Consider the following 26,197-nt stretch of genomic DNA (forward strand, 5'->3'; position numbering starts at 1 on the left):
CACACACACACACACACACACACACACACACACACACACACACACACACACACACACACACACACACACACACACACACACACACACACACAGTGTGCAGGTTAGTTACAGTAGGAGATGGGCTTCTATCATATTATCTTCTATCATTCTATAATTCATTCTTCTTTTATTTTCATTTCAGGTAGTTGTACCTTAAGAGAATTGAAGGCTGGCATCTGTAAATGCAGATAGATATAAGTACTTTATTCTTATTTTATTATCATTATCATTATTTTCTTTCCAATTAAATGAAATCAGAAAATAAGTGGTATATGATGGAAAATATGAAAGTCAATGCTTGAAGGAAAATGGACTTCGGAAATCAGTTTTTTATTTACTGTTCTGTAAAAGTCTTGTCGAATGTAATGTTTTATGTTTTGTGTGGACCCCAGGAAGACTAGTTGTTGTCATGCAACAGCTACTGTAATGGGGATCCTAATAAACTCAAACTCTAATGGGCTTCGATCTACCAGGTAGCTAGCTAGTCAAACACACACACTGGTTGATGTTACTAGCTAGCTAGCAAACGTCAGCTAACCGCTAGCTAACATAAAGAATGACCTGTAATTCAATGCAGCGAAAATGAAGAGAAGGTGATGATTATAAATGTGTTTTATTGTATTGAGTGGTAGAAGTAAAGACATGTCTAACATATTCTTTGTTTGAACAACTTACTGAAAAGGTCTGCCTCTGCCACCAATGACAGACTGGTCGCGGTGATTTACACTCAGCCTACCTGCATGGACTGCTGTGGGTGGGAGGCAGTTGATCAAACCATTGTGAGCGAAATGCGGGGGGGGGGGGTCACAATCTTTGGAAATTTAAAAACTCGCTATTAAGTGTCTATAATCAGCACAAGTTCTTTCATTGCGTATTATTAATTCGATTGAAATTACATACTTATGTTTACAGTGATATATTGGGGGGGACATATCATATTTTTCATATGATCAAAAAGTGGGGGTGCAAAAGCACACGTTTGCTCCCCCAAGGTCAATAGACCTATCGCTAAACCACGCCCCAAATAGAATTTGTCCAATCATATCACAGCGAAAATCCCTCCTGACAGAAAACTCGGACATCACCAGAAAAGCTGTTTGTGGGGCGCATCAAACCAAAACCAGACGTCTGTGATCGAAACCACTGTGAAGAGTTCAGTTTCTATGTTTATTATCTAGCTAATATCTGATGGTGAAACGCTGTGCGTGGGGTACCTGTAATTTCGGACACCAGGTACCCTGAAAGACTGGATGGAGGAGTATATTTCGTACCTTTTCCGAAGCCCAAAAGAAAACTCGACAAATGCAAGCGGTGGATTATGCTGTGTCGTCAACCACATACACAACTGAATGTGAAGACAATTATCAAGGACACTTATGTTTGCTCAAAGGTAAGGTCAATTCATAAAGACATCATATTTGACGGTATGTATTAGAAACGTAGACCAAACTATTAGTTTGCTAACGATTGACTTTGACTGCCAACTAGCTAGCGTATATCCAGCCCAGCTAGCTAACGTTAGCTGCCAACTTGTTAGCCAGCTAACTAGCTACAGTGTTATCAACATCAACGTTTGCTGTCTGACTTTTCGTCCTCGCTAGTTAGCTGGTGTTTTTAGCTAACTTTTGCTAACTGTCTTTTCACCTCAAAGCACTTCAGAGATGGGAAGCCAACTCTGGAATATCAGATCCCATCCGGGCTCTCGTGTGTGCTGCTCCGAAAAGACACAGACCCTCACCCAAAAAAAGGTAACGCTACAGTCAGCCAGGTGCATAACAGTGAAAATGATGACCAACAAGGACAGTTATAGTTATAGATTTAATGTAGTGACCACCACTGCTAACATTCAACATCATATTATCATTTCAATGGTTACACAACAGTCACCACTACACACGACAGGCAACAAGATTAGATATTTTATATAAAGAAATACATGGCTACCTTTTTACCTTTTAACTGTTAACTTTCATCTGCTGTTGCTTTTATTAGCTCTTGCTTCTATTTTAATGTTATTTTAACTTGAACTCCCCCCGCGGCCATTGTCAAGAGTCATTCACGGTCGGCTTTGTTTGTCCGAGTTTTCAAAGGGGGCGTGGCTTAGCGATAGGTCTATTGTGGGGATGCACCTGCTCTGCTTGCTCCATTGCTCAGGCGCCCATACCATGCAATGAATGAAGGGAGGGGTGCTCATTCTGTCAAACAGAGTAACAAGCACCGGTTTGTTTCTTTTGTGACGTTTTTTTTAATACAGGGAATTATACTTTTGAGTCATCTACATTAACTTACTTTAGGATAATAATAAAACCATATTAATAAAAAGATAATAATAGTGTTCTAATAGAGGTCATCTGATGTCTTGTGGGGGAGAAGCTTGGCTCATGTGGGTTTACAATGCAACGAGTCTTTGTCTCGACATCTGGCATGCATTAAAGGAAAACCCGCGTGTTTTAGGGCCCTCCTCTCTTTTAGAGTATAGATGTGTGCTTGGCGCTTTTTGTCTTCAGAGTTTGCTGGGATCTTACATGAGAACTGTGATATGCTGTGAACTCTCCGGCCGTTCAGGCTCTCAATAAATATCAGTGTATTGACAGGCGAATCCAGTTTCACTCATTTCATGATTGGCTCAACATTGCTGCAAAGAAGTTTTAACTTCACACTGAGTGTATTCCCTCAGTTAAGGTTAGTTAAGGTTTACAGACAACTTGGCGCACCTCTCATTCAGAGGTCTCAAAACAAGAGCTATGTCTTAACCTGTGTCTCTCTTCCTTCTTTCTCTCTCTGATAAATACATCTCCTTTAACAGTCAGCATATTCCTGTGGATGAGGAAGGACACCAGTATGCTGTTGTTTACTCCTTGTTGCAGACAGTCAGAACATTACTCCAAGAAAACTCGAGCTAAGACAACTCGCACAGGAGGCATGGTAGCCGGGCGTCTGCCTAATGAATAAATGTAAATGTGAGAAGACGTCGGAATCAATGAGAAGGGATATCAGCCGTAATGCTAGCCGACAGTGGATGCGCCTCACATGCAAATTCTGGTGACTCCGGTAGACCAGGCTGTGCACATGGCTGTGGAGTGTGTTGGGCCACAATGGAGCAGATTTGGGAGGCAGAGGAGTGAGGCTGTCTCTGGCAGGTGACCCCGGGTGATGCACACAAGTGGTGGTGCAGTCACCCCTGCCTGTTACCCAGTGGAAGCTGGATGTCAGGTTTGTTGAAGGCTTGTACTCACAGCTTGAATCCCTGTTGATGTTCCTTCCCTTTGTGTGGAGCCCAGATAACTCACTGTATTTATTGACTCGCTTTGACATCTACACTCTACTTTCTTCCCTCAGAAGTGAACAGCTTTAAAGGGATTTCCCTTTTGTTTCAGATATCTTCAAAGCTTTAATTAAAATACTTTATAGTTATATGCATCCTAATCTTATGCAGACACATTTTCCTATATTGATGGAGAGCTAGTCTTTATGAACAACAATAAAATAACGATAACAGTTTGGACTCCAATGGACACATCGGAAATACTAAAATGGAGCCTGACTTACATTTTTTAAATCTTAGATTCAACCTCTGCAAATCACCCATGAAGGGTAGGCCCCTTTGGTGTAATCCAGAATGTGTCCTTGTATTCAAGTCAAAACATCGCTGCTTTTAAAGAAACAAACAACATATTTTTACCAACATTGAAAATGAGTACAAATATACACAGAACATGATGCTAAAATTGTCCTGCTAGATTCACAGGGACCTGAAGGAGAGCGGAACTTTGCCAGGCTTCCATTTGTTAATATTTATTTTGGATTCAACACCATGTAGCCTGTCATCCTCGCCAACAAACTGGTCACTCAAACACACTGAAAACCAACACAAGCTCACTACAAGGGTGTTTTCCTATCCCTCCTCCTGTTCATGCTCTATGGTGACTGTGAAAGCATCCATCCAAACTGCCAACTCATTAAATGTGCTGACTACACAGCGCTTCTCTCAGGCTCTGAGCAGGAACACGGTTCTTCTCTATGATTTTAACGTTAAATGGTGCAACAATACAATGCTGGATTTCAATTTCACTCAGAGGTGGTTGGTGGTTGATTTCAGGATGCAGTCCAGACAAGGAGTTGGATGGTGTGAATATCTTGGAATCATCTTTGACATTTGAGCAAAACACAGAAGCCTTATCAAGAAAGCAAACCTGCATCCACATGCTTTCAAGAACTGAATTCCAAAAACCCTTCTACAGTTCTTCAGCGAGTACATTCCGTGTTTCTCCTTCACATGTTGGTTGCCATCACTCACTGTCATAACCAGAAACCGTCTCCATACCACAATTAACACCTGTTCCTAAAACTGGAGTGCACATTACGAAGCCTCATTACTAGCTACCACTGCGTGTGCCTCGCATGTTTTAATGTTGTGAGACTATGTGTGTCATCACAGCGTTAATTTGGCTCTCTGTTGAAAGATGCTGTCACCTCAACAGTGCGCAAGATTCACAGTCACGGAACTTAACAGGTTTGTAGTTCAGATCAAAATGTAGAGCCAGTGCAAAGGTGAGCATGGCAGTGGTGCATATAAGTAAACGGAAAGGTAATGAGGAAAGGACCTACAATTTATGCCATGGCCTGAATTGGTATTGCGGGTGGCCTCTAGGTCTGTGAGCAGCAGGGACCATGACATCATGTAGGATAACACCCGTAATCTCCACCCACAGATCCAGATGCCTTCTTTCGTGGTGTAGCCTACGCAGTTTCTCTAGAAATGGGCACAGAGCTCTGTTCATTCCATAAGACCTCCGCTGGACTAAGGATCTCAAGAACAATAATTAGCTCTATCTGGATCTGCCATGTAGTCTTTTCCCCTACTTATTATTTAATTTATCATTATTCTTTTTAATAACGACCTACTTACTTTTTAAATATAACTGTACTATCAGCTCAACACTGTTCCATACAGCTATTTGCTTATAATTGTCTATAATTACTCAAGCCTAAAATGGGTTCGCTTTCTTGGATTTATGACGTTTATTGGATAAGGTGAATTGGAAGAGCCAGATGACCGACATGTATTCAGTCCAGTCTATGACACTGTCCTGCAGTGTGGGACAAGGGGTCAACATTACATTTGTATACACTTTCCCTCTAAACCAGTGTTTGCATATTTTCTTTATTGTAAGATCCCTCTTGTACTAAAAGGGTTTTAACATTACCAGATTGTTTGTTATATAATTGTACGATGAAGCTGTTTTGAATTAGATTCATAACAAATCAATTGCTCACTTTGTGTAAAAGTTCTAATGCTGGGATTGATCATTCCACAACTCATTAGCGACAAAGCCCTACATTTGTGAAACACAAAGTGACAAGTTTAACAGCTTTTAGGGGATGGCAGTGAATCACTAAACTGTCCAGGCTGACTAGTGTCAGATCATTGCAGAAATAGGTTTTGTAGCAAGCTAACATTAGGTAGACTTGCACGTCTATTTTATCGAGATAATCTAAGTGAACTCCATTTTTGTGGCTTTAATTCAGTTGAACAATTATATTCAGTTTGCTTAACAACAGGTCATTTCATCACCGCAGTAGAGATGGAGATGAACAATAGAGATGAGATGGAAGTCAAGCTCGAGATTCTGCAAAAAGAAAATCAGGAAATCAAGTTGTTGCTGGAGGAGGAAAGGACTTTAAGGAATAAGCTTGAGATTGAAGGCGCTAAGAAGAAGGAAGCGATGCTGAAAGCATATACAGAGAATGCAGCTGAGCTATCTGGGCAAAATGTGAACGTGAAAGCCCAGAAAATTGAGCACAACGTCTTGCGCGTCAACAATGAGGACCTGAACATGAAATACGGAATGCTCCAGAGGTCACACAAGAAGGTCGAAGCAGAGATGGCTGCCTTGAGAAAGGCAAACCAGGAACTCAAACAACTGAAAGAACCCTGTGTTGAAGAGAACGCTGTAGAGATAGCTTCTTTGCGTGAGAGAAACCAGGAACTCCAACAACAGAAGGAGCGTTGTCTTGAGGAGAAATCTGTAGAGATAGCTGCTTTGTGTGAGAGAAACCAGGAACTCCATTTACAAAAGGAACGTTATGTTGAGGAGAAATCTGTAGAGATAGCTGCTTTGTGTGAGAGAAACCAGGAACTCCATTTACAAAAGGAACGTTATGTTGAGGAGAAGGATGCAGAGATAGCTGCTTTGCTGAAGGAAAACCAAACACTGAAACAAGAGAAGGAGCATTGTGTGGAGAAGGAGGCGAAGGTGGACAAGAAGGAAAATGAGGTGAAGGTGGAACCAGAAGTGAGGCACAATGTTAAAATGAATGCCCTGAAAATTGAGCAGAAAGTTTTGCGCGGAAACTATGAGGAACTGAACATGAAATATGAAAAGCTCCTCAAGATGCATCATAATGACAAAGCAGAGGATCTCAAACAACTGGAAGAACCCTGTGTTGAGGAGAAGGATGCAGAGATGGCTGCCTTGCAAAAGACAAACCAGGAACTCAAACAAGAGAAGTTGCGTTGTGTTGAGGTGAAAAATGCAGAGATAGTAGTTTTGCATGAGAGAAACCACGAACTGGAAGAACAGAAGGAACACTTTGTTGAGGAGAAGGATTCAGAGATAGTCACTTTGCATGAGAGAAATCACGAACTGGAACAACAGAAGGAACGTTTTGTTGAGGAGAAGGATGCAGAGATAGTCACTTTGCATGAGAGAAACCACGAACTGGAAGAACAGAAGGAACGCTTTGTTGAGGAGAAGGATTCAGAGATAGTCACTTTGCATGAGAGAAACCACGAACTGGAACAACAGAAGGAACGTTTTGTTGAGGAGAAGGATGCAGAGATAGTCACTTTGCATGAGAGAAACCACGAACTGGAACAACAGAAGGAACGCTTTGTTGAGGAGAAGGATTCAGAGATAATGACTTTGCTTGAGAGAATCCGTGAACTCCAACAAGTGAAAGAACGTTGTGTTCAGGAGATAGCCGCCTTGAAAACACCATGGTGGAGAAGATTCATTAATTTCCTTTCTAGTATCGTCCCAGATGTCCCCGACGACTACCAAGAAGGCAGCCTTGACAATGAAACTTTAGAAAACATGATAAACAACAACAGATTTTAGTAAGACATAAAAACATTTCCAGAACAGACTAAAGCTCAAAATGAGTGAGCAATAACATATAATAACATTCAGTCAGGATATATATTTCAACAGTTAACATTTATTAGATCAATTTATTAAACATCAACAAAGGTTCCAGAAGATACTTAAGCGGCTAGAGTATCATTAGTATAGTATAGTAGTAGTAGTAATAGTAGTAGTAATAGTATAGTTTTTTTTAGGCTAGAGTCTAGCCTCTAGGGGCAAAACAATTACCTTCATTTTAAAATTCCTTCGCTTCTAGCACTCCTAAAAAACAGGAAAAGGGTAGCAAAATAAAGATCTGGTTAAATTTAAAAGGTCACCCAGAACATACTGTAGGCGATTTCAAGCCATTACAGTTAAAAAAAAACCCTGATCCATTACGCATACAAATAAATCCAGTAGAGACTTAAGCGGCTAGAGCAGGGGTGGCCAACCCGTGGCTCTCGAGCCGCATGCGGCTCTTTGCCTAGTTTCATGCGGCTCTTCAGTTCATATCGAATTTTATATGTGTGAGTTTGGGGGAGAGACACTGACTCCTGACTAGTGTTGCACGGTGTACCAATACTTGAAAGGTACCGCAATACCCTGCCGTTAAAAACGGTACGATTCCTCCGTTTCATTAGTAACGGTACTTTAAGAATGACGGAGAAAAGTACTCCGGTGAGAAAGCGCTGTTTAATAAGAGCCGTGTGTGTTCAGCGCTCTGCTTCCACTCCCTGCACTGCAGCCGTGCCTGCAGCCCCTCCCTTCTCAAGCACGCTCTAAGTCCCTCCCCTCTCTCGTGCATGCGCTAGCTGCCAGAGCATGTGAGAAAACGAGAAGCATGGCTGCAAGTGGGAGTGCAACTGCCGCTGCGCCTCGGCCTGTCTGTAAGACATGTATTAATTTTATTTAATACAAATTCTTGTCATTTATTTTATTTATTGTTCTCATTGTTTAAAAGTTTGTGTTATGGTTCTGGTGTGAAATAAAGCACAATAATTACATTTAAGACTGTTTCCCTTTTTTTAAGAAAAGTATCGAAAAAGAATCGGAATCGCAATTCTTGACTTGGTATCGAAACCAAAATGTTGGTACCGTGACAACACTACTCCTCAGAGTTAAACCTGATATTTAGTAGGTCTGTTAAGTATCGAATGCTGATAATTCTGACGTAATTTGGCCGGTCAAAGTTGTTTGGGCTCGGATAAAATCGCTCCGTTACTTTCGTCCCGTGTTACTTTCGTCCCGGCTCTCCCTACGTGTGTATGTGTGGTGTCAGGTGTCAGTATGAGAGGATGCCAGCGCGTCTAATTTGGATGTGGCCCAAGAGCCAATCACAATAATACCTGCGATGCAGTGAACCAATCACCTTTGAGGGGGGGAAAACCTATCGTTGATTAAACATTATCCAGTGTTTCCCCTACCATTGTCTTGGAGGGGCGCTGCACCCCGCCAACGGAGCCCCCTGAAATTCAAGGTGTTTAAAAAATATATATAATTTTTTTTTTTTAAATATATTATATAGCACCAAATTGCAAATAATCTATAACTACTGTCACTTTTCACATTGAACATGAGCTCTTTTATTAAATAAACTAAACGCTTTCATTTCAAGTTGTGAGTTTAGTGTTTTTGACCCTAAGAAACACTGATGCATTAATCAATAACAATAATCCACAGCTCCTCTCTCTGCTCCAGAGGATTTAAAAAATATATATCCCAATGCCCAAGCCCGCCTTAACCTGCCATCAGGCCCTGGGGCTTTTATTTTTTTTTTTGGTTTTGTAGGCCCCCTATTTAAACAACAAATCAAAGTCATTTATAGCCTCGGCAGGCTCTGTGATCGCACTTCTCCACTCTGCCACGCGCGCCTGGTCCTCTCCTCCAGATGAGTGACGTATCGGGCCTCCCTCATGTATCTGTCCGGTTGCCGTTGGCTCCCCTCCACGTAGCAAGTCCTCGTCGTCCTCTCCATCTCCTCCATCATCCCTCCTGTCTGTTTTTCCTCTCCCGCTACTCCATCGCTATCAGAAGCAGACGGCCTACTTGGCTCCGAGGCCCTGCGGCCGGCACCGCTGCCGCTCGGTACAGAACTCATCTGTCCTTCCTCCTCATCCTGGCCTACAGGTTTAAAACAACCTGTAAGTTTCGGCATTTTTTGTAATAGCTGCTTGTCTCAAAACTACTTTTCCCTCAACAATTTCCTTTTCCGAGTGCCACTCTCAAACTTTTTCTTCTCAAACTTTTTCTCCTAAACAACCTTCATCTGTCACTCAATCACTCGCAATTTCAATAAATCACATGTGAAACATATTCTCATTCTGATTGGCTGTTAGGTGGTGCCCACTGACTGTTTCGGAGTCATCATTTTTGAGAAAAATCTCTGGAATCCATCGATCTGATTGATTAGCGGAGCAAATTATCAAAATACTACGGAGGGAAGATATTTTCGTTTGGATTACTGGTCTGGGGGAAGCTCACAAGTGTGTGTGTGTGTGTGTGTTTGTGTATTTTTGCGTTTGTGTGTATTGTGTTTGTTTCCCGGGGAAAACACTCACGAGAAACACCGGCTGTTGTCATGCCTGCTGTTAGTATTATGCCGAAGCTTCAAAGTTGTATTTATCATCTGAATTTGCCGAAACAAGTTTAATATTCTGAAAGCCAAGACTTTGTTTATTTGAAACCAGATGAAAACAAACTGTCACGGACCCTGCCGTGTTATCTAAGATTACTATACGCCTTACATTCATAATTTCAGCGGAGGGAGGGGAACAGCAGAACAGCAGAGTGGCGAGGGAGAGCTGTCTTCTTCCCTTTACAAGCTTCAAAAATGTATTTATCGTGTGATTTTGGAAATAAAAGTTTAATATTCTGAAAGCCAAGACTTTGTTTATTTAAAAAAAAATTAAAAACATCCGAAATAAAAAAAAAATTGGCTCATGATAGGCCCCTGATCTCCGTAGGCCCCTGGGCATCAGCCCAGGTCAGCCCGTGCATTAAGGCGGCCCTGCCAATGCCACAAAAATGCATCAGTGACGTGGTTGAAATCTTGTCTCCAGAAAACAAAAAACTGAAACAAGCGGTATCAGTGTGTTTGATGTGGCTCTTTGCAGTAACATAGAAAAAATGTGGCTCTTAACCTCTGACTGGTTGGCCAACCCTGATATAGGCTAATGGAGATGCAGTTATTTCCAGTATTCTTTATTTACCATTCATTATGTTATGCCTTTTATCTGCTAATATACAGGAGGAAGAGTGATACTGTCTGTCTACTTGGCTTACATAACAGTTAAAGTTTACAGCCTAAAAAACATGGAGCATTTGTTCCGCTTTTATTCATTTTTATGTCAATTTGCACATTTCATGGTGATGCTCAGCCTCTCCCCTTAACTCCTAACAGTCATCATCATGTCAACCACAACACAGAGAAACACTGATAGAAATGTGTGTGTAGTTGTTGATACATTGCTGACAGAGGGAACTAGAATACAGATTTAAGAAATATCAGTTTTTGAGCATGTCATAAGCATGTTTTGTCTTGACTATATTACAACTATATTATAATAAAACAATATAGTATTTTTATTATTGAATTGATTATGATTATGATTATTAGTAGAAGTAGTTTATTTGCATTAATTATGTTTTTATCTTTTTGAGGCTAGTATTTGGCAGGAAATGCAAAATACACCTGTAAACGCATACTGAGCGACATACATGCACATTTACCATTTACCTCACTGTATAAAAAAGTAACCGTTGATAATAATAATAAACAGGAATTATATTTGCAAAGTAGCCTACTTTGTTTCCAAAAAAAATGTTCACTCCTGTCGGTTGGGGGGGGGGGCTCATCTCACAATGTCGCTTGGGGCCCCAAGTTGGCCAGGGGCGGCCCTGACAATATGTGACACTGTAAGTGTTGCACGGCCAGATACGGCTGGAGAAGCTGACTCAGATAAGGAAATATATGATATATTATGATATTATATGATCGATGATCTGATTGATGATGTAATATGAATGATAAGTGCGACACGTCGGCGTCTTCTCTGCATACGGCAGTTTAAACTGTATTTCCTTTAACCTGTAATATGACTTGAGAGATTTAAACTCCGCACACTGAGTTGATCTCTTTTCTATAGACGCCGGAGGCGTAAAAAAAGTTATTTAGCCTTCCCAAACCTGAGCCTCACGCGCCGCCTATGGGGGATGTGCTAGTGACTTATCCGACCGGCCCACTTCGGTACCGGCCCATCGGGATTCGTCCCGATGGCCAGTCCGCCACTGCACCCAGCCCATGTAAACTGTCAACGGGGGAGCCTCGCTGCGGGGAAACGGTGGACCTAGTGTCCCGATCGGAGTGGGAATAATAATAATAATAATCCGTGCATTTTATCCATTAATTTCCCCAACATTGTGGTAAAATAAATCACACGTTTAATCCATGTTGGTGTACTACAACTACAAAAAGCATGATTGATTGATTGATTGAAAAGTTTATTAACAGCTTGTATATTGGGTACAGTACAGTACAGCTCAAAACATACAATTGTTAAGGGGATGCAGACCAGAGAAAGACTTTCGTCTTGTTTACATCAGGGTCCCCCATTTCCAATTCATCAAATCATTTAAGACATATAAGACATATTTTACATACAGATGGCTTATTTACAATTTACATACAGGTGGTTTTTTACATACAGATTGCTTATTTACAATTTTCATTTTAGATTTTGTTCTAATACATCCTAACCGGACATTTAAGACATACCAAGTCTACAGATATACAGTTAGAAACAGAGTCTAAAATGCGAGTATATACATAGAGGGGGGGGGGAGGGGGAAGCTGTCCATTGAACGACAGGTTGAGATTTGTACCATTACCGGGGCCAGTTTTGCAATGCTCTCCCCCGAAGGTGCTCTTTAAGAGAGGTTTTGAAGGTAAGTATAGTTTTACTTTCCTTTACAGTTGTGGGAAGAGCGTTCCACCTTGATGTGGCATAATTGCGAAACGTGTATTCCCCCTTTTTTGTGCCAAATCTGGGTTTCACATGATTTGTGGAGCTCCCTCTGGTGTTATGATCATGGTATTCCTTGACCTTTGGGAAGAATTTTGACATGTACATGGGTACCATAGAGGTGTAGTGGATCTTGTAGACCAGGCCCATTGCAAGTAGCTGTACTCTGTCGTCTACTCTAAGCCATCCTAGGTTGTCAAAGTGGGCAGAGGTGAGGTGGGTTCTAGATGAAAGGTCAAGCAGTAGTCTGACCAGTTTATTTTGCGATGTTTGAAGTTTTATTTTTAGCGCCTTGGAGGCGCTATGGTACCATGACGTGCAAGCATAGTCATAGTACCCTTGAATGAGTGCTCCTGCTAGAGTTTTCAGGGTGTTTTTGTTTACCAGAGAGGAGATCCGGTATAGGAATCTAGTTCTTTGATTGACTTTTTTTATTACATTGGATGGCATCATTATACATCATCATTTCTTAGTCTGTTTCTTTCAATTTTGAGTTCAGTCACGTGGGCCTGGAGTTCACTGCTTGTGCTTTTGGAAAGCATTGACTGACTTTTATGAAACTCAGAGCATTTTTTGTCTCTGGTTTTCATGGCGGTCAGTATGCCGGAGTGCATCCACGGCTCAGCGCGATTTTTTTACCCTGGTTGTTCTTAGGGGGGCCAAATCATTGAGTATTGCAGAGAATTTGTTTTTGAAACCAAGCCATGTTTCTTCAACTTGTGTACCACTGAGCTCATCTGACCAGTCCAGGCTCTCCAGTTCTAGGTTAAAGGCCTCGCTAGAGTAGTTTTTGAGGTCTCTAGATATGACTGTTTTGTGACAGCCGGCCCTTTGATTTAGCTTTTTGCGGGTACAGAATATCATATAATGATCACTTAACCCGCATGCTATAACCCCTTTACTGGAGATCCTGGACTTGTCAGAGGTCAGAATGAGATCAATGGTAGTTTGTGTTGTTTCACATACCCGGGTGGGTTGGGTGATTAGCTGGCTGAAGCCGTGCAGATCACAAATCCTACTGAAGGACTTGAAGACGGACGTGTCTTTACGTTGCATATCCGTGTTCCAGTCTCCAATAATAATTGTCTCTACATCCCCCACATCAGCCAAACACCCATCTAATGTATCATAAAAGTCACTCTGTTCCGGTGGTCTATAGATTGTCCCGACTATTACAGATTTAGCATTGTCAAAAAGAATTTCAACCCACACAGATTCAATATTTTCATGATGCAGGTCAGTACGGTTTTTGAAATTGGTGTCTTTATGTATGAACATGCAGACTCCACCTCCATTCACGTTCCTGTCCCTTCTCACTACAAGATAATCTTCAATTTCAATCTCTGAATCTGTAATGGAATTGTCCAATTTGGTCTCAGAAAAGCATAATATGCTTGCCTTACCGTTCATGAATAGCTGCCTGAGTTCAGCCAGTTTGTGTCTCAGGCTGTTAGTGTTCAGATGAAAAATATGTAGTCCATTTTTGTTGCTTAAATGCACAATGTCGTCAGCTTGCAGATATTTGTCTTTGTCCGTTACAGCAACCGGCTTGCGGCCTGCCGTGGTGTTTGGAGAGGTGGGGTGGTGGGGGGAGGGAGGCTCCGTTGTAACTTTAGCCGTTGATATGCTAGCAGGGTGGCTAACAACATGGTGGATATTTGTTCCCTCGGATCTCGGTTCTCTTCCTCTCGTCACTGCCTCATGCGTGTCTGTCTGTCAGGGGAATGACGAAGTCTCCGTTAATTCCTCGGTCTCCGCTGTCTCCATGGTTTCTGTTGTCGTCGCGTAGTTGTTGCTGCAGCGGAAGAGATGCTAGTTGTGATGCTAATTGTGAGCATCGGTTTGTTTTCTCATCAGGAAATACAGACCGGCTCAAACAAACCATTTTTAATCATCATTCTCACGATCATTTAATGTATCATATGTTCGCCGAATTGACATGAAAGCACTAATACATGTAGTTTCATCCACTTGAGTTTACAACTACAAAAATAATCGATTTGTTTTTATATCACATCCGACGGGAGGAAATTCAGTAGCTCTCACTACCGATTTTTAATCCTAATGTAATCATTATCTTCACCACGATCATTTATGTTTATGTTCGGCGAATTGACATGTATGACAAATATGAATATACTGTAGTCAACTTCATTAAAACGTTATTAACGTGCCTAAACTCAGTAATTCACCATTTCTACGCATGACAACACACTTTGTCCGTGTTTGGCTCTCTCGCCGCACAGTGAAGCGTTCCCGCATTGACGTCACTTCCGGCTTCCCCCAAAACTTCAAAATGAGTCGAAGGAATTTCCCCGCGATGTTCGAAATTATTGATATTTAACGGAACGGTATCGCTTTTTCTTTTTTAAACTGACAGTTCGAGATTACTAGTAGCCCAATATTTCATTGCACAACAGTTGTTGGGATGCTGTCACAGGCTCTTTAAAAGTGTTTAAAAAATGTGTGTACATAGTTTTTGATCTAGTGACAAACTTAATGTTGCACTTCTGATCATTTAAATGTGGTTTCACCTGTGATGTACTACACTTGACTGCACTTCCTATAGTTAGTGTTTTGTCCCTTTCTGTTTACAACATGTTTGTTCTTTGTTCATTTAAAATAGTTTAAAATGGTGTGTACATAGTTTTTGAGCTAGTGACAAACTTAATATTGCACTTTTGATAATTGTATAATTTAAATTTGATTTGTACTGTATATACTTGACTGCACTTCCCATGTTTCGTCTTTCTACTTTGATCCTTGTTTTTTTCTGGGCAAGCTCAAAGGGAAGGTTGTTATGGTGAGAAACCTAATTGCTGCGATGCACTTTTATAATTAAATAAATATTTTCATTTTAAATTCATGGTGTGTTGCATTCTTTGTTTATAACTGTAGATATTATGGAAAATCATGACATTTTTTGAGCTTGGGTCCCTTAGGACCACAACATTTCTGTTTTGGGTCTCATGCTGAAAAAGTTTGGGAACCCCTGCGTTAGGGTATTGTTCTGCACGGACATTTTAGTGAGCCGGACTTCCTGTCTCCGCCTTCGCTTCCCGGGCATGAAGCTGTTTACATGTTGTTTAGATGCTAAATAAAAGTCTAGCTTGTACCTTTGATACCCCGCCTCCGACTCCCATCTCTCGGCACCACACTATGCCACAATTTTAGATGCGGATTTTGTTAAACTAATACGTTTGCACTGTGGACCAACACTATACATTGACGGGAAAGGGGGTAGCAATAAAGATAACACCATTTTACACAACATAACATAAATAATATCGATAGCAGCGTCCCTAGCAACCACCTTGGTAACAATGAAAACGTTGTATAGACACAATTTCCTGAAGTAATCTTCGTAATAACTAGCAAACTAAAGATCGTGTACATCCACTGCACACATAATCTGAAATAACAACTCATATTTCTCGCATCAAATGACATCAAAAGGCATTTTAATCGCCAAACTAACCTTAAAATAGGCATTTTCCACCGAGATTAAAACGAATGTCGGCCATGTTTTTTTTTTCTGCAGAGAGAATTGTGAAGATCACGTGACATAGACGCCAGCCATTGGAATGAATGGTGAAAAAAAACGTAGGGATCCTACAATTTCAGAGGCGTTTTTGTAGAAATACTACGTCCTACGTTGTGGACCAACGTAGTTATTACACGTTTTTTTATGAGACTGGGTTGGCAATACGGGAGTTTCAATATCCCATAGTGAGACATCGAACGGAGTGTTATGAATGAGAACTATAGGTTTGTTCTCAGAGTAACATGAAGTGAGATGTCTCACCAGACGGCCCTTCTTGCTAAGGCGAAGCGAGAAGAGGTGCTTATTTTGAATGACGCTGCGACGTAGCGCAAGCTACTTAAAGGGTGGGTGGATTCCCTGACGTAGACATCAAGATCACCAGCCAATCATGATTGGCGTAATGAGATTGATGCTTCTGTTTGCATACGCGTTGAGGCGCATCCCATAGTGAGACATCTCACTTCATGTTACTCTGAGAACTGGGGTTACGTAAGTAACCTATAGTTTGTTTTCAACTAACAAGTCCTTAAACAACCCATACCGTGTTCATGTTAGTGTTTACCGCCTGTCTGTCTTTTTCTGTTGACATATCTGACGTCCAAAGCTCTGTCTTTCGTTCTCTTGATTGATCCTTCTCGGCAACGGTCATTATTTTGCTTAGCAAAAGGATAAAGGTGATGTGGTTAGAGGGATGAGTGGAGGTGGAGCAGAGTTTTCAGCATGTTGAAGTTTTATCAGAATGTAGGCAGGTGAACCATAACGAATGCTGTTGCAGTAATCAAGTTTGAAATTTAATGGATGAATGGATCAAAGTTCCAGCACCGGTGAAGGAAAAAAAGGAGGGATACAGGCGATGTTCTTTAAAAATAGGTCGTTTTCATTATCTGGTTTACGGGAACAAGGAAAATGAGGTTGGGGGCCAAGATGATGCCAAGATGCCAATGCACCAATCTCAGCTATGGAGCCCTGTCGCTCCTTGGAGGTCAAATGATATTAATCCTAATTTTCACAGATTTTTCACATGTTCAACAACAATACACGGTCAAAGATAAAATAAACATATTGTTGTGGTTGACAAACAGCAGTAGGCCGTCGTGAAAGACATAGCCATCCCAAGCAGCGGCAACATCAGGGAGAAGGAACATGAGTAGCTAGGGATAGAAAGGTTGAAAGAATATATATATAATAAATATATATAATAAATATAAAACATCTTAGAATATATACCTTATACATATATATTTTGTGTGTGTGGCTTACATCCTTGTATGTAAATGTGTTTGTACGAGTTTACTTCCTTATTCCCCATTCTTCTGGCTGTGGGTGGCCAAATTGATTTAATCAAATCATCAAACATTTTTTCAATCTGGCAAAAGGTCAGATGATGGTAAATGGTAAATTAACTGCATTTTGTTATGGAAATCTAAAAACCCCAATACTGTAGAGTACAAGTCAGAGTGATCAAAACAAATAAATGGTGAATCAGACAGAGTTGTCTTTCTGGTGATGTTTATTTGAAGCTTCAAACAAACATTAGATACAATAAAATATAGACACAGGTCTCACAGAGTATAAAATAGTCTGCGCGAGTGTGCGCAGTTCAATATGGTAGCAAGGCTTATATACAAGAAATGGTGGGAAGGTAAGAAATCTGTCTTCACATGGTCACATTGTTATTAGACACATGTCCTTGAGCTGTAGATCTCAGGAAAGGCAAGTTCTCGTGTGACTATGTGTGAGTCCATTCATAATAGCAGCTGTGGCCTTGAAGTAGAGTAGATAGAGGCAAACAGCACATCTAACCAAATGAGAAGCATTTGGTTACTTTGAACATATAAGGATATAGTAAATATTTCCACTACATTACCGTTCGTTATGACTCCTCAAAGCACTTTTACATAACTCATCGTTCACCCCTTCATACACATCCATACAAGGTGCCACCTGCTCAAGGGAACTAACATGCACTCAGGGATCAACCTGGGGAGTATCTTGCCCAAGGACACATCGACATGGAACGACAGGTCTTTCAAATTGGAAGACCGTCTACCTCCTGAGACACAGTCGCATGATTTGTGTATTTTTTTGGAATAGTTGCTTTGTCTTTGCCAAGCTGGCATTCCTTTTGTGTAGCACCTTGGCAAATCATTTAATTCCTACTACTTAACCTTCTTTTCACCCATGTCCGGTATTGTTGTACAAAGGGTCAAATATGTATGGATATCCTTAGTTTCTTAAGACACACAGATAACACATATACGCACAATGAGGTCTTAAACTCCTGGATGCTAAAACCACGTTTTTGTCAAGTTAAATATGCAGGAACCCACGACCAATAAACATCTTGTGAATACACAAGATACGTAAAGTCATTATAAAATAGAGATCGTAATGAGGAAGCACTTTTCTAACAGGACTTTCCCCATACAGGTAGAAAGTATCCAACATTCCACCACCATAGCCAATCATTTCTATCACTAAGGAGTGGACACACCCATACACATATAAAATGAGAAATCAGCAGAGATGAGCCATTCACCAAAGGATTCTTGGTCTAACAGGTAACAGAGATGCTTTATGATCTTTTTCTTTTAGCAAAGATTAGACTTATAAATAAGTGAGAATTGACAAAAATAGTAGTATTTGTCATATTATCTTTTTTGCGAATGCCATTTTCATTGTATTACCAGTATTAATCCCAAATGTTCTGCCGTCAGGTTTGTCTTTTCCTTTCCAGGGTAAATATTGTTATATTTTGCATTCAGGTTTATCTAGTCACAGTCAACCCAAACTAGTGCTGAGCAACATCTTTATTATTGTCTCCCTTACAGGATTCTTCCTCTCTCCAGTGGGAAAATGGTTGATTATGAAGTGACAGTATTCACTGCCAATATCGACTATGCTGGGACTTTAAACAATGTCTACATTAAGCTGGTGGGAACAAATGGGAAGAGTGAACGTGAGTTGCTGATGGACTATCTTCGGACCTGGAACTTTATAAGAGGAGCAGTAAGTCTGTTATATCACAATCAATGTTTAAATAGAGACAGGCTTGTTATAACTCTCTGATAACTCAGGTTTAGTTTTCTTCTTGAATTATGATGTTATAAAGTAATATCTGGTGGTTTGTGAATATATGTTAATGTGATACCTGTCCTGCTTCCACCAATATAAGAAATTGCCAAAAAATGTATGTTCTCAAATCATTTCTGTCATTACTGCAGGTGTCTAGTTTTACAGTGCCTTGCCCTGTCTCCATTGGAGATCTGATCCAGATTGAGCTGGACAAACCGCGTTTCCTGTTCTTTGAAGACAATTGGTTTCCTAAAAAGGTGGAAGTGAAATCCCCTAAGGGAAAAACCTACAACTTCCCCATCTACCGCTGGATCAATGACAGCGAGGTGCACTGCTTCAGAGAGGGAACAGGTTTGTGGAAATGTCTTAGTATGACATTATTTTATCCCTTATGCATGTCCCATCTACGCACACACTACCTAACAACAGGATTCAGAGATCTTTGACGTTAACGTTAATGTGTTTTGCTGATTTATTTGTATATTCTGTCTCTTTCCTCAAAAAAGAAAACTGAAACAAATACAGAATCACAATTCGAGTCAAATTACAGCACACATGATTTTTCATTAAATACGGAGCCTCTATGCACTCAACATGAAGCTACATTTAGCTCATGGTTTTTTACCTTAGCTCATTCAATTACCACAATGTAGTAGTATGCATTCAAAATGATTTAAAGGCCGATTTGCACAAAACACAGAAGAAATAACCAATTCACCAGCAAAGGCTCATAACGTGGAGAGAAGCTATTCGTCCGACCACATGGTGATTTTCTTGAGATATAGTCATCATGATATTAATATTGATCCCTAAACTAGAAATCACATGATCGGAACAGATCAGAGAGAAAACGTTCCTTCTGTCATTACAAAATCTTACACCAGATGGGGCCAAAATCTATGAATTTGCAGGCAGCAGTGATGTAGTCATGTGCTATGACAGACATCCTGTCTGAAGACATTTGCAATCTGCTCTTTTAGGCTTCATTACATTCATGCCCACACTGTATAAGTCACACATTTTGAACCTTGTTTAATCTCTTTCTTTAAGCTCTGACAGCCTGTAAAGACTGCAATCCAAAATCCAAGACAATACGGGTGCAGGAGATAAAACAGCGAGAGATTGACTATTGGTGAGCGCTCAGACCCCTTACAATATAATATATATAAATATAACCATGATATGACATTTTTGCACCCGCCAGAGATCAGTAAAATGCGTTATACATTTGCACAAGTTTCATAATTGCAATATTGAATACATATGAGGTATATTAAGCATGCATATCCTAGATTAGAGACTATCCAAAATTCATAATCTTCTCCTATTTCCCAGTTGGCATGATCATGCAGAGGGATTACCCCATTGCATGAAGGCAGATAGCCTTTTTTCCCTGCCTTCTGCGCTCCACTTCTCCTACACCAAGGACATATGGCTCGCCTTCACTCTAGGGACAGGGTAAAGTCCTCAAATTAGATATCCATCCTTTTATGTACCTGTTTATTGAAAGGACTTTAAGATTCATAATAAAGTTACTCTTTCCTTTTTGTTTAGGCTAATTGAGCTCAAACTTGAGGGAGTGGCTGATTCCGTGGATGACTGGACTAAGATTGATGATATCAAAACAGTGTTCCCTTTCAGATCAACACAAATCTACGGTACTTAATGGTAGTTTAATAGACTTATATTCGATGAATACAAAAATTAAAAATAACATTACACTTTTCAATTTCACTTAAAATCTAAACAAATAATAAAATAAAACAAAATCACAAAATAAAAAGCAAGATAAAAATTAAAGCAGCAAGCAGTTATGAACAGGCCTTTGGACCTTCCCGCAGTTATGACAACATTAAACAAATGTAACACCGGATAAATCTAGAGACTTTGAAAACACCAACCGCACACCAAATCTGGAACGGGATGTGAAGAAGCGTGGGGGGCTTCCCGCTCCCCCTTTTGTCTCCTTTCCCAGAGATTGTCCATTTATTGACCTTTATTTGGGGCTCAACTACACACCTGTGTACAAATCTGTCCACAGACCGCCTTAAAGCCAGACATATAATACTCCGGGAAAACTACTCAAAACTGTGACTTTGAAACAACCAGAAAACAGTGTCTCTGATTTTGAATTTAGTGTAACACATTTCAAATGCATAGTAATTAGGCTGATAATAGTTGAAGAGTAAGATTTTGTAGAAAGAAAATTAGAAACTCAACTAAGTTCAACTCTTTCATTTTTCCAGACTATGTCGAGGAACATTGGAAAGAGGATGCTTTCTTTGGCTACCAGTTCCTAAATGGTGTCAACCCCATGTTGATCCGACGTTGTTCAGCTCTGCCCAAAAACGTTCCTGTCACTGATGAGATGGTCTTCCCCAGAGGTCCGTGTAGCTTGGTAGAGGAAATGAAGGTGATTGTCTTACTCTTAGTATTAGAAACGTGTTTAGCCCAATGACATGTTAAATTAACACTTGCATGTCACAATTACATGTTCATTTAGTATGTGTAATATCATCCTGTATTATCCTCTCGAAAACAGAAAGGCAACATATTCCTGTGTGACTACAAGCTTCTGGATGGACTGAAAGCTAACATCATCAAAGAGAAGCAGCAGTACATGACGGCTCCCCTCGTCCTGCTCCACAAAACACATGATGACAAGCTGATGCCACTTGCTATTCAGGTGAGATTAGCACTGAGGTATAGTCAATCGTTAAGATTTGGTTTATTGAGTAAAGCAAAAGGTGTCTAGATGACAGAAAAGTCCATTAATTCACTATTGCCTGACCCTGAAGCATGTCAATATTCCCCTTAAAGCCATATTCAGTTTCACTTAGGTGAACTAGACAGTGACAAACTGAACAGTGTTACTGTTACTTGTGATTCAATGCAAATGTGAATTTCACATGAAAAACAAAGAGAGCATGTAGCTAAAAATCAGATTAAACCATTAAACCTATAGTAAATTCTTAAAATGTAAATGTTATTCCTACATAAAATAAGAAATCCAACACAAGTCAGGTCAACTTCCTTTCCACAACATAAAAGACCAAGGAACGTAGGGCTGCTGCTCTGAACCACACCCCCTTCCTTCTCCTGCAGCTGAAGCAGACTCCAGCAGGAGACAACCCCATCTTCCTGCCTACGGATTCTGAGTACGACTGGTTGATGGCCAAGGTTTTCGTGAGAAGTGCAGATTTCAACCTGCATCAACTCAATTTTCACCTGCTGCGCTGCGCACACATCTGCTGGCTGAAGTCTTCACGGTGTCTCTGATGCACAACATTCCCATGGTGCATCCACTGCACAAGGTAGCTGAAGAGAGAAAGCTAAACTTATTGTTGTCAGTTTTTGTTGTTGAAGGTTTTTTTAGTTGATGAGCTTTTGCGTCTTCCTAATTTAATGCATTACATTGATGTCTATGTATTTCAAGCATTACACACAGCTAAATGGTATAGTAGCAACAACGTTTCTTAATTTGAAATAATTATAATTTCACTAAAGACAGTTCACTCTGTCCTTCAGCTGCTGTTGGCTCACACATGGGACACCTTGGTAATCAACTACTTAGCTCGAAATCAACTAATATCTAAGAATGGAACTTACACCGAGGTATGAAAGAAAAATCACACCTTCAGTAAACCATTACCTAAGCAATGTTTTACTTTTTAAATGTACAGTATATGTCTCTTACTATATTCCTTACATTTTTTACATTGTTTCCTAGTTTGCAGCGGCTGGTGGGGAGGATATGATGAAACTCCTGAAGCGATCACTGTCCTCATTGACCTACAGCTCCCTCTGCATACCAGAGGACATCACTGAGCGTGGCATGGAGACTGTGCCCAATTTCTACTACAGGGATGATGGACTCGAGCTCTGGGATATCATCCAAAGGTAGTGTCTTAATATTAGAAATATCAAAACCAAAATCCTGCTGTCGGTTGTAGGTAGCTTTTGTTATAATCTTCATCATTACCACTTCAATCAAGAAAAAGTCACAGAACGTAAAACCATACATTTCCCTTTTTAAATGTCTGTTTATGTATTACTTGAAAGAAAGAGATAAATTGTGTTAGTGCGATTCAAGAGGGGCTGGTAGGCATATATATTTATATAAACTCATGATACTAAACATGTTGGCATTAGTTGTCTTACAACTACAGTGTGTAAAGAAGTATAATTCTCAAGGCAGGTGTTATAAAAACATGTCTACATTTTCCAAAGCTTTGTGGATAGAATGCTCAAGTTCTACTACAACAATGATGCAGAGGTCAAGAAAGACACTGAACTGCAGAAATGGATTTCGGACATTTTTGAGCATGGATTTCTTTCCCAAGAATCCACTGGTGAGCTTTAAGAATAGCAGAATATACATCATAATCAATGTGCACATGTATGTGCCATTATGTTATGATTGTTTAAACCAGTGTTTCTCAAACTCTTTCATGCCAAGGACCACTTAACCAATCAAAAAACACTCGCGGACCACCTAACTCCACAAATATCCCAAAACACATTGTTTTTTACAAATCGCCTGAAAATGCTACAAACAAGTGGCCACATGTGTGATGAAGGTGTTTATCTGGGCAATATCATGCAATTGAAAGTGAAACTTAAGCTCGCTCCATTATGGAGATATTCCCGCGAGAGTGCGGAAAACTTTAATTAATTAATTAATTTCAAATGTGAAATGTTACCAATATACTCACGGACCACTAGGGGGCGCTCACGGACCACCAGAGGTCCACGGACCACACTTTGAGAAGCACTGGTTTAAACTGTTAGGCATCTTTTAGTAAAGCATTTACTTCCTTCTGGTTCTCAGGGATCCCACAGAGATTCAACACCGTGAAAGAGTTGGTGAAGTTTGTCACCATGGTGATCTTCACCTGCTCAGGACAGCATTCAGCTGTGAACTCTGGACAGGTGAAGCCTCTTAATATACCCCAATTATTATGTATTTGTGTGGAATGGGTCAATGAGGTTTTGTAGTTTCTTTACCGAAAAGAGAGTTACATTTTTTTTTTTTAGTTTATTAGGATCCCCATTAGCTGGTGCATAACAACAGCTAATCTTCCTGGGGTCCACAAATAACATAAAACATGACATTCGACAGTACATTACATGACATTAAAAAGAGTAAACGACCATGTTAGCAGGTCTGGGAGGCTGCACGTTGGTTCAAATATGCTTCAGATACTCACAACACGCAGAATTTTCAAAGGTATAATTTTTACTAGGATCTAAATCTTAGTTTTTAATGTAAGCTTATAGGCACAGATACAGAGTAAAGCTGAGACTGATGGGAATATCATTAGGTCTGCAGGTCATGAATCAAAGTATTTGACAACTAAAACATTTTATATAAAGGTGGTGCTGGATATGAAAGGTATCACGTCCATCCTGAGGTCAAGATGAATATCTGAACTTAATTGAATCGCAACAGAAGTCAATAAGATCCTTTGGGCTGTGCAGATGTTGATTCCAATCAAAATGTCATGGCAATACTTCGAATAGCTGTTGAAGTAGTTTAGTTGGCTCAAAGTAGTGGACACACTGACCAACAAAGTGGGATGGTGTGGCTTCAAAAAGTATTATTCAGTCTTCTGCCAATCTTTTATTTATTGCAGTATGACTATGGTGGCTGGATGCCCAACAGTCCCTCCACAATGCAACTTCCTCCTCCAACCAGAAAGGGGAAAACAAATCAGGACACGATGCTGCAGACATTGCCCAACAAGGGTGTAACAGCTAACGCAATGTCTGCTTTGTGGCTACTCAGCAAATCATCGTTGGACTACGTAAGATTAAGATCATGATTTGTGTATATTTTGTTCAAATGTGATTAATCGTCTTTTAGCTACTGAAAATTGTGTACACTTCCCACAACGGCAGTATATCTTACCCATAGTCTTTGATTGATAAACATTTGAATGTTAGTGGGAAAAAGTGTATATGTGTATAACAATGTGTCATTGATGTCATCAGGTCCCTCTTGGCCAGTACCCAAATGCCCATTTCAACGAGTCGAATCCCTGCGAGCAGATAAAATACTTTCAAGGAATGCTTCAAGCGTTAAGTGCAAACATCAAAATCAGAAACTTGCTCCTGGAGGTCCCATACACATACATGGATCCAGAAAAGGTAGAAAATAGTGTGGCTATTTGAATATCAGAAGGTGTATGTTCCCGAGGTGCTGGCCAAATTCACCTTCATATTAACCAAAGTAGAAAAGGGAAAAATAATTTAGATCATTGAGTGATGATCTGGGAAATGTTTTAACAGCCTGATTGATAAAGCAGAAAATGTACAGTTTTAAATCATAATTGATAGTTATTTCTTCTTATTAGGCCATTAATCAATACACAGGGTATCTTAACAAAATAAATAGCTCCTGGAAAAATATTATTTTGCATCACAATTGTAAGACTTAAATAGACTGTGCCTTATTACTTATGGTAATAATGAAAAGATAAATATTTGTAGAGGGAATTTTGTTTTGCCATATTCACTACAGTGAGAAATGTATTTCTTATGATATCCATCTTTCATGGACGAAATGGGACAATTCCAACTTGTTTGTTTAAACTTGTATGTGATATGGAAAATATAATAAACATGGTGTGGGTCATCTGAATATAAAAGTCATGTGGTGGATTTTTGGTTCCCGAGAGAGGCAACTTGGTTGAATTACTTATACTTATTTATATGATTAATAATGATATTAAATATATTAATTAACTTTTTTTTGTAATGATTATTAATTCCTTCTGATAGTCCTTTTACATTACATTGCATTTAGCTGACGCTTTTATCCAAAGCGACTTACAATAAGTACATTCGACCAGGAAGACACAACCTTGAAGAAAACAGAATCATATAAGTACATCAGGTTTCATAGAGCCAAACATTTCAAGTGCTACTCAACTGGCTTTAGGTAAGCCAGTCCTTTATTAGTATAAAAGTACTTCGTTAATAGTTCTAACGCTTTTAGTTCCCTTATTGAGCAAATGACCCTACTGTGCACTTGAAGCACAGCTGAAGTAAGAAACAATGCAAAGAGTGCAAATACAAAATATATAAATAAGGTACCATTATTGCACATAATGCATGTCCCATATTATCCCCTAAAATAAAATAATAAAATAAAAGTGTGAGTGATTAGCAAATGATGGAGAGGGTGACGGTTATTGTCACATGCTGCAACATGTTGTGCAGCAGCGACGTGCAGTCAGGGGAGGCAGAGCCTCACCTGTCATACTCCAATGTAACGGAAAAACAACTAAAGAAAAACTAAATAGTAATAATAATAAAATGTCTCCACTGATCTGTGTTGTAAGTGTGATTTCTGTATGATTCCAATCGCTTTCTATAGTCAAAATCAG

The 26,197-nt window shown here is 39.9% G+C and overlaps 1 pseudogene; it reads left to right on the forward strand.

Moving 5' to 3' along the window:
• Positions 1 to 1,367: 1,367 nt before the first annotated feature.
• Positions 1,368 to 25,456, forward strand: LOC117537747 (annotated as a pseudogene).
• The last annotated feature ends 741 nt before the right edge of the window (positions 25,457 to 26,197 follow it).

This window comes from Gymnodraco acuticeps, unplaced genomic scaffold (genome assembly GCF_902827175.1).
Source record: "Gymnodraco acuticeps unplaced genomic scaffold, fGymAcu1.1, whole genome shotgun sequence".
Lineage (NCBI taxonomy): Eukaryota > Metazoa > Chordata > Actinopteri > Perciformes > Bathydraconidae > Gymnodraco > Gymnodraco acuticeps.